Source organism: Callorhinchus milii, unplaced genomic scaffold (assembly GCF_018977255.1).
Source record: "Callorhinchus milii isolate IMCB2004 unplaced genomic scaffold, IMCB_Cmil_1.0 Scaffold12, whole genome shotgun sequence".
NCBI lineage: Eukaryota > Metazoa > Chordata > Chondrichthyes > Chimaeriformes > Callorhinchidae > Callorhinchus > Callorhinchus milii.
The window spans coordinates 4749191-4759873 of record NW_024704753.1 but is presented as its reverse complement, the minus strand read 5'-3'; positions in this window follow the sequence as shown (position 1 = coordinate 4759873).

Sequence of the window (10683 nt, the reverse complement as noted above, 5' to 3'; positions counted from 1 at the left end):
TCTATACTGTATGAGTTCAAAATCCTAGGACTTTGGAAACAAATGTAATACTTTGGAAACAATGTCTTATCACTTGATTGCAAGTAAAAAAAAATAAAAAAAACCCTAAAATACTAAAAAGGGGATAAGGTGTGACTGCAGTTAATCAAATACTTAAAACATTTACTCCACACACCTCTGTTTACCTAGCAGTAAGTAGGTAGTTGTTTGTCGATTGGTGGATCGCTTTTCCGGGGGTAATAATCCCTTCAAAATAATAACAATCTGGTCACCCAATCCACGACTGTTTGTGGGATACTGGCATGTGCAATCGGCTGCCAAGTTTCGCCCGCAAAATATACAGTCACTACACTTTACAGTATACTCTGTGAAGCGCTTTGAGACGTCTTGAAGACATGATAAGGCACTGCATTAAATGCAAGGATTATTATTATTATTATTATTAACTACAATCTTACCACTTTGAGTGTCTAGACTTAAACCTAATCAAATAAATTGAAGCATCTGGTCATGCTTGGCATGTTTGGTCATAGACGTCATGGAACAAGAAGAGGCCTATTGAGTGCTGAATGTTCTAGCAGAAAATTGCCAATCTCCTGATGGAAGTGAATAACTCAAAGTGGTGTCTCCCGTAGATAATTGAGGATAAATGCAGGCTAATTTATATTTTTGCAGTTGTTTTCCATTCACAATCTTTCATTTCGTAATCCTATCAGGACTGGACCTGTTTTGTTCCATAAGGCATTTGATTAACTGCGGTCAGACCCTCTCCCCTTTCTAGACACAAATCCCTCCAGCTCTCTTTAAAAGGGACTTGCATTCCGCCGTGCTAGGTAAAAGTTTACCTCACTGCAGTTTGCTCACTTTTTAACTATGCCCTGCAGTCCTGTGACTACTGCACATACCTACCTGCTTGTATCTAAATCATCTATGCCTTTCATCATTTGAAAGATTTAGTTTGTGTCTCACTCTTCCCTCTGGTCAGAAAAGAGCTCCACTCTGTGAACCTGTCCTCAGAATCTTGGAATCCTCCTTACACACAGTAGTCAGTTCACTTACAGAGTGTTACGGGGTTCGGCTAACCTGTTGGGTCTTGTAATCAAACAGGTTCAGCTTGGCATCAAACTGTACTATTGTTAAGCGCTCTGAGACGCTATCCTGCACAAAGGACATTATACAAATACAAGTTGTTGATGTTGATGTTTGACTGGTCAGAACTTACATCCAAATCCGTTTGTCCTTTTACCAATGTCATTTTTCCTACCCCCTCATACAAATTCAGGTTCACATCCTTTGTTGTATGCCTTGACCCAGGCTGCAGGCTTTTTTGTATTTGGTTAGTGTTGTGGTTAAAAATACACACTGCAATGTTTTTTTTAACAAGGGCAAAAATCTAAAATGAGAGGTGACGTGGACTGAAAAGATGTAGGTGAACTGACAGCTCGGGTGGGATATATATGACTGACAAATTCAAGAGGGAATTAAGTAGCTATTTGGAAATTGTGTTTTTATTTATTTATGTATGTATGTATGTATGTATGTATGTATGTATGTATGTATGTATGTATGTATGTATGTATGTATGTCTATCTATCTATCTATCTATCTATCTATCTATTTAACTTTACTTACTTACTTATTCTGGGATCAGCTAGATTGACCGCAATAATCTTTTCTGGTCCTCTTCACTCGTTCGTTCTCACTGCAAAGCATGAATTGACTCTTGCTTGTGTAGTTAAAAAGGACATAAAAACAGAAGTCGCTGGGAACACTCAGCAGGTCAGGCAGCATCCATGGAGAGAGAAACATGAGTTTACGTCTCAGGTCGATGACCTGTCGTCAGAACTCGTCCTGAAACGTTAACTCACTTTCCTTTCTGCAGCGATTTGTGGTTTTATTTCAGATTTCCAGCATCTGTAGTATTTTGCCTTCAGTTAGAAAGGTCGTCTCACTGAGTTCTGTGAGTTCTGCTGATGCCCACTGGATGGTGCTGCTCACACAGCGGATGCAGTCCAGTCCAATGGAGCACAGTGGAGAGTTAGCCACTCGATTTCACCAGCCCTTGAGGTGGTCAGTGCTGCTTCTTTACCGTCTGCCACAAAAGATTCTCTTCCCACTTCATTTCATTTTGTCTCTCCTGAATGACAGCCCGTTCGACCTGCTGATTGTTCTTCTGAACTGCAGGGATGATGGTGGGAGAGGCCGAGCAGGTGGTCTGTTATTCCTCATCTAAATAGTGTTATTAGTATTTGTGTGCACACTTCTTCCGGTACCTATTTGTTTAATTAACTAAGTGCGCATTCCCTCTGCCTGGTTTTATCCATTTATTTTAACACTAGACGATGCCCACATTATTCGCCTACAAATTATACAGTCACTGTACATACAAAATATACAGTAATTTACAGTAAATCCTGCAAAGTGCTTTGAGATATTCCCCAATGTGAAATTGCAAGGATTATTAATATTATCATTATTATTATTATTACTATTATATCTATTATTAAAATTAGATTACAGTTTTGCCAATAGGTGAATGTTAAATTTAAAATACCGGCAATGAAGTCACACCGAGAACACAATAGTGCAAATCAATTTCTTCCAATACTCCGACACTTTGCTCAGAAGGAATAAAGCAGCAGAATATAACGTCATTTTTTTTTTGTCACTGCTCATGATCACTTTCTGACAGCTGTAAGGTCTGTGGTTTACAGCCTGCTTATTGCCACAAGTCAAAGACCGCATCATTTGTCAGCACTAAGTCAGCTTATAAAAGTTACCGTCTGTCACGTAATTCACATCTTGAGGAGCCATTAAAATATTAGCAGAAATTAATAGCGATTTTGCGCAGCGAGAATGAAATAAACACAGCTGTTGCACTGGGGTTCTCCAGGGAGAGTGATTCACATTTGATAACTGAGCCTTCAATCATTGTGACAGTTTAACAATACTGAGCTTGTTTTGACTTTCTGAATCATATTCCTCTCTCATGAACTCCTTGTTATCTTTTATACATGCACGGAGAATTTACCAGGCGACGCTATGTTTGCCTCATTGTGGATGCATATATGGACATTTAAAGTTGCCGGAATAAAAGGGAGAGGGGAAGTGGGGCTTAAACTGCGCAAAGTGGTGCAGACTCATTTTAAAAAAGGTGATCGAGGCAGCTTGGGGTCAAGAGGAACAAAATATTCTTTGCATTCTTCACGTCTAAAGCAAAGGAGAGCGTCTGAGGTCTTATGCTGTCGCCCACTTGAAGTGTTAATTCATTCCTTGTACAGTTTGGGTCAGTTTTTGTCCAGGGCGTTAGCTTGGGTAGACTTTGAATGCACTTAGTCACATGAATGAGACCTGACATCTGTATAGACATCAGCGTAATGGAGTAAATGACAGAAGCCAAATGACAGAAAACCCGAGACTAAATTAAAGGATTTAATGGGAAATCATTTTCCAAACTGCGAGCACTAAATAATAAGTCATCTAAGATAATGTTTTACAAGGTATGATCAATACTAAAACGCCTTGGTGTCATTTTTTTATTGAAATATATATTATTCTGACCTTCTTGGGTAAATACCATTTTATGGTCAAATCACTGTGGGTTATGAGGTTACGTTACACCGCCCAGACTTGTATTCTCTTGGCTGGAAGAACTGCCAGTAAAATCCACCTTGACAAAGTCAAGGACTTTGTGTTTTGTGTTGAACAGTGTGAATAAATTATGCATGAAATTGCGCTGCTGTCTCTTGTGTGCAGAATTGCTCTTTTGATATGAAAGGTTAATTCTGAAAGGAGTCAGAAATTGCTGGAAATTGCTGGGATAAGTAGGTAGTATTCTCTGCTATGAGCCGTTATTACCAGAAATTGCATTTCCTTTCAAGTCCCTCCTGGGATTCAATTCAAGCGGTGCATATAAACTGTATTCAACAGAACAGGATGGTGAGTGTGAGGAGTTTTCTGTCCACAGGCTTCTGAAAAGTGTTTGCAGTGTGGAGCAAACTGTTCTGGTGACCATCAAATGTACATATTTGACAATGCTTCTAACCCAACCTCATTTCGACATTTTGCACAGTGTGATAAACAGCAGTGTTTACTCAGGGGGACACTTGTGGGACTTTAACAGCTTTAACTGCATCTGACATTTATTCGCTGTCGACCCTCCGCCTTCCCACCGCCACCAAAATCCACCCTTAAACTGTAATACAAAACAGTAATCGTTTCCTGCCTTTCTAAGATTTCACAGCTTTCCCAATTCCTATTCCTTACACTAAAACCGTTCTTCAGAATAATGAACTCATTCCTCTGTTGCCCACAAAATACATCCAGCCACACCACTCTATTAATATATCCTGTAAAGTGCTTTGAGACATCGCGCAATGAAGTGATAAGGCGCTGTATCAAATGCAAGGGTTGTTCTTATTATTTAAAAAAGGATTGGAATTTGGTTTAGAAAACGGGAGCGTAACATTACGTCGAGATGCTTTGGAGAATGACTGACCGAGTCGATAGTTGTCGACCATCCTTCCCTCTTCACACCCCTTTCCTCTTCTCTCGGCTCTCCTGTCCTCGTAAATGCCATTTGTCTTTATTACGTACAATTATTTCCCGTCTTGGCCAATTGAAGCATCAATAAAACGTAATCGCATTTTATTATCTTATTATGCGCTGAAAGTGACCCTGTAACAAAAGCTGTGATGCTCGGTTGTAATCTTAAAAATGCACCATTGAATCTGATTGTGTCCCATTCTGTTCAGGTGCTGATGTTACGTAGAGAGTCACTTCTGTGCAAGTAACTCTCTCCATAATAATAATTCTTTGTATTTCATATAAGGCTGATAACACATCTTGAAGTGAAAAATGTCTTGGGAGGTGCTGCACAGATAATTAGTGAGAGTATGACTACAGCGACTATATCTATTGACTATAAATCCTTACATTTAAAAAAAATTGGTCACTCAATCCACGACTGTTTGTGGGACACCGCTGTGCGGAGTTGGCTGCCGCGTTTTGCCCACAAAATACACAGTTGATTCACTTTACAGTACATTCTGTGAAGCGCTTTGAGACATCTCGAAGAGGTGATAAGGTGCTATATCAAATGCAAGGATTATTATTATTATTATTATTATTATTATTATTATCTATTCACCCATCAAATACACAGTGACTACACTTTATGGTGAACCCTGCTTTGAAACATCCTCCCCATGTGAAAGGCGCTATGGTGAATGTGAGGGTTATTATATATGTGTAGTCTGTGTATGATATTTCTAAATGTCTCACAAAAGATAACTGAAGCTATAAAGGAAAGTGCTTAAGTATAATGATCATATTGGCATGTCTCATCACTTTTATTGTGTAACTAAGCACAGCGTTGAACTTCAAGTCCTGGAGCAAATGTCAAGTTGCCAATTGCGAGGCAGCTTTTAATTCTGCTGCTTTGCGGTCTCCGACTAAAAGACAATGTTACACCCGTCCTGGCCTCTGGAAATCTGAGCAGTTCCCCGGAACAAGTCAAAGTGTCAATGTGCCAGCCACAAGTCAATCATTGTGCCCCAGAGATTGGCACCCGGCCATAAGTTTCAATGGATGCCTATTTTCACACAGTCATCAGTGAACACCACAGGAAATTACTGTGTTTCAAAGTGATGGAGAATAGTACAGTACAAGCTGGGGAGCTGTATTCCACACCGGTTTCTTGGACTGTGTGTCAGATCAATAACAGAGAAAGTTTTTTTTTAAAAATAGAGCACAAAAATATTGTATCCTCTTTTTTTAGGAAGCGACTTGTGAAGGACATTAAGGGGAATCATATTCCAGGGGAATGTTTTGCAGTGGACAAAATATTAGGAACCAGTTAAGAAAAAAACTTGCATTTGATCCTTTTTAATGCCTTTAAGGTTGGGAGGGCGTCTCAAAGCGCTTTAAAGGATTTTTACTGTGTTGTGTAATGACTGTGTGTTTCGTAATTGAACGTCGGGACCCTTCAGAGATGAGACGGGGAGTTTTTATTAGGCAAACAGGTTGCTGGCATCAATGGTAAAGGCAGCACCACATTCATTGTGGGCAAAATACAAATTGGTGATGAAATGGTCACTAAAAACAGGGACTGTTTGAATATTCATAGAACAACAGGAGCAGAGGGAATGCATCCAAGAATACTCAAGAAAATGAGGGTAGATATAGGGGGAGCACTGGCTGAATATTACTTTACAGCTCATTAATTGCAATGGTAACACCAGAGGATTGGAAACAGAACTAAGTCTGCTCCATTTTTTTAAAAAATAAAAAGGTCAGATGCACGATCATGGGAATTATCAGAACAATGTTTGACATTTTTTGTAGGAAAATATTGGAGTCTATTATAAACGGAGGCTTTCTAGTGATCTTAGGGAGAATAAAGGCCATCATTCTCAGACAGCACAAGTTAAGGAAAGGCAGATTAAGTCTCGCAAATACTCTAGGAATTGTTTTAGGGTGTAGTTGAATGAGTGGGTATTAGATCTTTTGACTTTCAGAAGGCATTTGATGAGATGCCACCGAAGAGCCTCTTGGCTAAAGTGAAACACAAAAAAAANCCTTGGCATAAAGAAGAATGTAAATTGGATAATAGATTGGCTAAATAATAGGACGCTAAGGATAGCAATCAACTGCTGTAGTTCTAATTGGTTGGCTATGATCTGTGAGCTGCCCCAGGGATCAGCCTTGGCATTACTGCTGCCTCTTATATTTACAATGAAACAATTAAAAATAGAAATGTTTGGAGATAACGTCGCATTGTTTGAGAAACCAGGAATCTTCAAAGGAAAGGTTGAAAATCCAACGCATGGGCAGGGGGATTTTGGAATATAATTAGAGATATTATATTTAGAGATTTATATATAACATATATAAATAATCCTTGCATTTGCTATAGTGCATTAGCAGGTCGGAAGGAAGCCTCAAAGTGCTTCACAGGATTTTACTGCGAAGTGGAGTGACTGTGTATTTGTAGGTATACGTGGCAGCACAGCAATATCCCTCAAACAGCCATAGATAAAATGATCAATTTTATTTGGGGGATTGTTGACCAGGACACTGAGAGAAATTACCGTCTCTTTTCGAATAACGCCATGCGATCTTTAATGTCCACCTCAACAGGCAGACAGGACCTCAGTTTAACATCTCATCTGAAGGACGGCACCTCCTATGAAGTAACGGATCCCCGAGCACTGCATTGAAGTGCCATCTAGACTATGTGAGTTTAGGTCAATTCCGCAATAGCCTATAAAAAACACTCACTACGCTTGACAATGTTTACCTGTGAAGCACTTTGACAATTTTGGAAATAAAACATTTCAGGTCAATAACCTTTCATCAGAACAAATGGATGTGGATATGGGTCCACATCTGACCTTGATGTGTCACTAAATCAGCAGCTTCATCAAGAGAGAGAGAGAGAGAGAGAGGGACAAGGATGGCTTATGTTCGGGTCATTGTTAAGGCAGAGTAGAGTTGATTCCTGCGCTATGTCTGATCTATGTTGATTTGAGGACAACAGTGAGGGTCAGAGAGGGTAAAACTATATCATAGTGTTACTTTCCTACCCTCCCCCCCAGCCCCACATACACAAACACTACCACTGGGGATATAACAAAATAAAAGAAACCAGAGCTCTGTTTTGGAGGGCCTTGGCCACTCAGCTTATGAATAAAATTCAGAGACGGGCAATAGACTTGTTCAAGGCTTTGGAGTGCTGAACCGTGAAGGAATGCTAAAGAAGCTAAATCCGTTCTCACTGGAAAATTAAGAGGAAAGGACATGATTCAAATTTCGAAAAATAACGAGGAGAATTGATTAATGGAATCAATTACTCAGCGGAAAATTACGATAGAATCAAAGGACATAATTATAAGAAAGAGAAGCCACAAGCTAGTCTTAACATAAGCCATAACTTCTTCACACTTGGAGCTGTCTACTTATGGAATAAGCTGGCATCTCGGGCAGTGAGCACTTTGAGAGCATGTGTGCATCTTAGAAATCATGTGTTTTACATTGTTCTCAGCGTACAGGCTACAGTAAAGGTATCTCCCCTTGACAGCAAGGGATGGCCTCTGGTTCCTTGTTACTCTAGGTTTACGTTACCCTCTTCTGCATTTTCATGGAACTCAATAATCAGATCTTGGGTGGACAGTTTGACCAGGAAGTAGCTTTTGGTCACGTCAAAATACCTTTCTTTAGTAAAAGTTAAAATACTGCAGATGCGGGAAACCTGAAATAAAAACAGCAGGTCAGGCAGCATCTATGGAGAGAGGAAAATGAGTTAACGGTTCAGGTCGGTGACCTATTGTCAGAACCAATGAAATGTCATCGACTTGAAATGTTGACTCATTTTCCTCTCTTCATAGATGCTGCTTGGCCTGCTGCGTGCTCCCAGCGACTTCTGTTCTCATTTTATCTTTCATTCATGTTTCTCCTCCATTCAATAATTCTCTTGGATCAATATGAGCAATGCAATGTGAATTAGTCTGTCAGCATTCTCTCTCACCTCCCCATGGCCTGGGAGATTGCTTTGGTTTTGCATATGTTCACTCCCTCACATCTCCCACAACCTTTCTCGTGACCTTACGATATCTTCTTCATAGAGTTACGTTTAATCCTGAATATGTGTTCCTTTTACTGGATTTGTTCATTGACAAAATTCACTCTTAAAAAAAACCTTTTCTTGCCGTTGTCTTCCTTGTGGCATTTTAGGCATTTTCTTTTCCATTGCACGGAGCTTTATCTGTTAATCTCTCTCATTTGCATCCGATGCCCCCAACACCCCCGCACACCCTTAGACATTCCCTCTCATTTACAGGTTTTCCTTGGCTTGAAGCGTGTGCCTGATCCTGGAGTGAAAATTGTAACTTTGTGCTTGGATTAGTGGTTAATAGCAAGTGCTGGGGAAAATCAAGGCTGCTGTTATTAAGGCATGGTCATTAAACACAGTAGGACTATAAAACACGGCACCTTCAGTGTCTTATTCCATAATTATTTTTTCTCCGGTTAAAAAAGTTAATATAAGAGGTTTTCACAAAAAAATGTAAGCTATTTTCACATTTAACAAACAGACGCTTGTGCCCTGTTCAAATGCTAATGATTAGTGGAAGGTTAATGCCTTTAGTTGTTGTTAAAGAAACCTGGCTTAGCTGGGGGAGCGGATTGACATGAATTTCACCAACGCTGATAAGGGCAGCTACATCAACAGTTACAAGTTCATCATGGGCAGAAATCTCCTGGTATTATCTGCATGAATAACACTCTCTTCAAAGGCAACGTCTATTTGAAGAACACTGATGAAAATGGCTAGGGCTGAGAAAATGTAATGAATTTGCTATGCATGACCCATGTGTGGAACAGGTAAGTACAATAATGAGGCAATATTCCATTCCCGGTGTTTACCAGTTCAGAGATTAGTATTAATGTAATCTATTTTCACTTTAAGTGGACCTGAAAACCTGAAAAATATTATATAATCAGATCGTGAATAAATTCCATTCTTGAACAACTGAACTGTGTAATTGAACAAATAGGTTGAGTTTCACCATTTTGTATGGTGTCATTTTTAATGCTAACTGCGAAGTGTAAATGTTAACTTACAATGAGGACAATAAGGCAGTGAATACGTGGCAGTCAAAGGAACATAGCAACAAACAGTTGGGTCTGCAATGCCTTGAATCTATTATATTATTTCAACTTCATTATTGTGCAGAACATCAATACTGTATATTGGTTTCTTTGTTCCCCTGACATGATCAGGTTTAATTTGCGACATTTCTTCACGGAATTCTAGTAAGGGATGCGAATTGTGCGTTTCGAAGACGCCTTGCATCCGCTAGATGTACGTCACGTCAATCCTCGGGAAACCTGCTCTGACTCGACCTACCTCCAGACAACGAGTCCCTTGGAATCCCATCGGGATTCTTTATCGAAAATAATAATAATAATTTGGTCACTTCAATCCACGACTGTTTGTGGCACCTGCCTTGCTCAATCGGCAACCGTGTTTCGCCCACAAAATATACTGCATTTTCGTACACATTGTGTGATAATAATAATAATCCTTGCGTTTGATATAGCGCCTTATGTCAAAATGATTCAAAGTATTTCTACAGCAATTACTCTTGAGTGTAGTGACTGTTTGGAGGCACTGCATACTGCACCATCGAAAGCAAAACCCCGTGCCTTTCGTTTTGTGCTGTGATGTCTGAGAATTGTTTCATTATGAAGCTGGATTTGACTTGATTTTAAATTTTCCAGTTAAAAAAAATCCCCATCACCTCTTGAAATTTCTTGGAGGAAATACCAGGCACACCATGAACATTTCCCCAGCTGAGTAGGTGGAAGGTGACCTAACAATGCAGCCCTTGAACCATCCACTTACAAGCGAGTGGGAACAGCCCAGACTGAGTTGTTGCCAATTTATTTCTACCACATAAGGAAATGCCTTGCCTCCACAAGGACCTTTCCCGATGGGACGTAAAGCATTCAGGATCTTGAAGGTTTGAAAATATCAGCGGCTGATGTGGGAATTGGTGTGACGCATTAGTGCAATGATCGGGCAATGTCCTTTTGCGGTTGAACTTGGGGCAGAACGCATGCAGAGAGAGAGAGAGAGAGAGAGAGAGCTTTGCCTGGACTGGGATTGATCGATGCTGATTC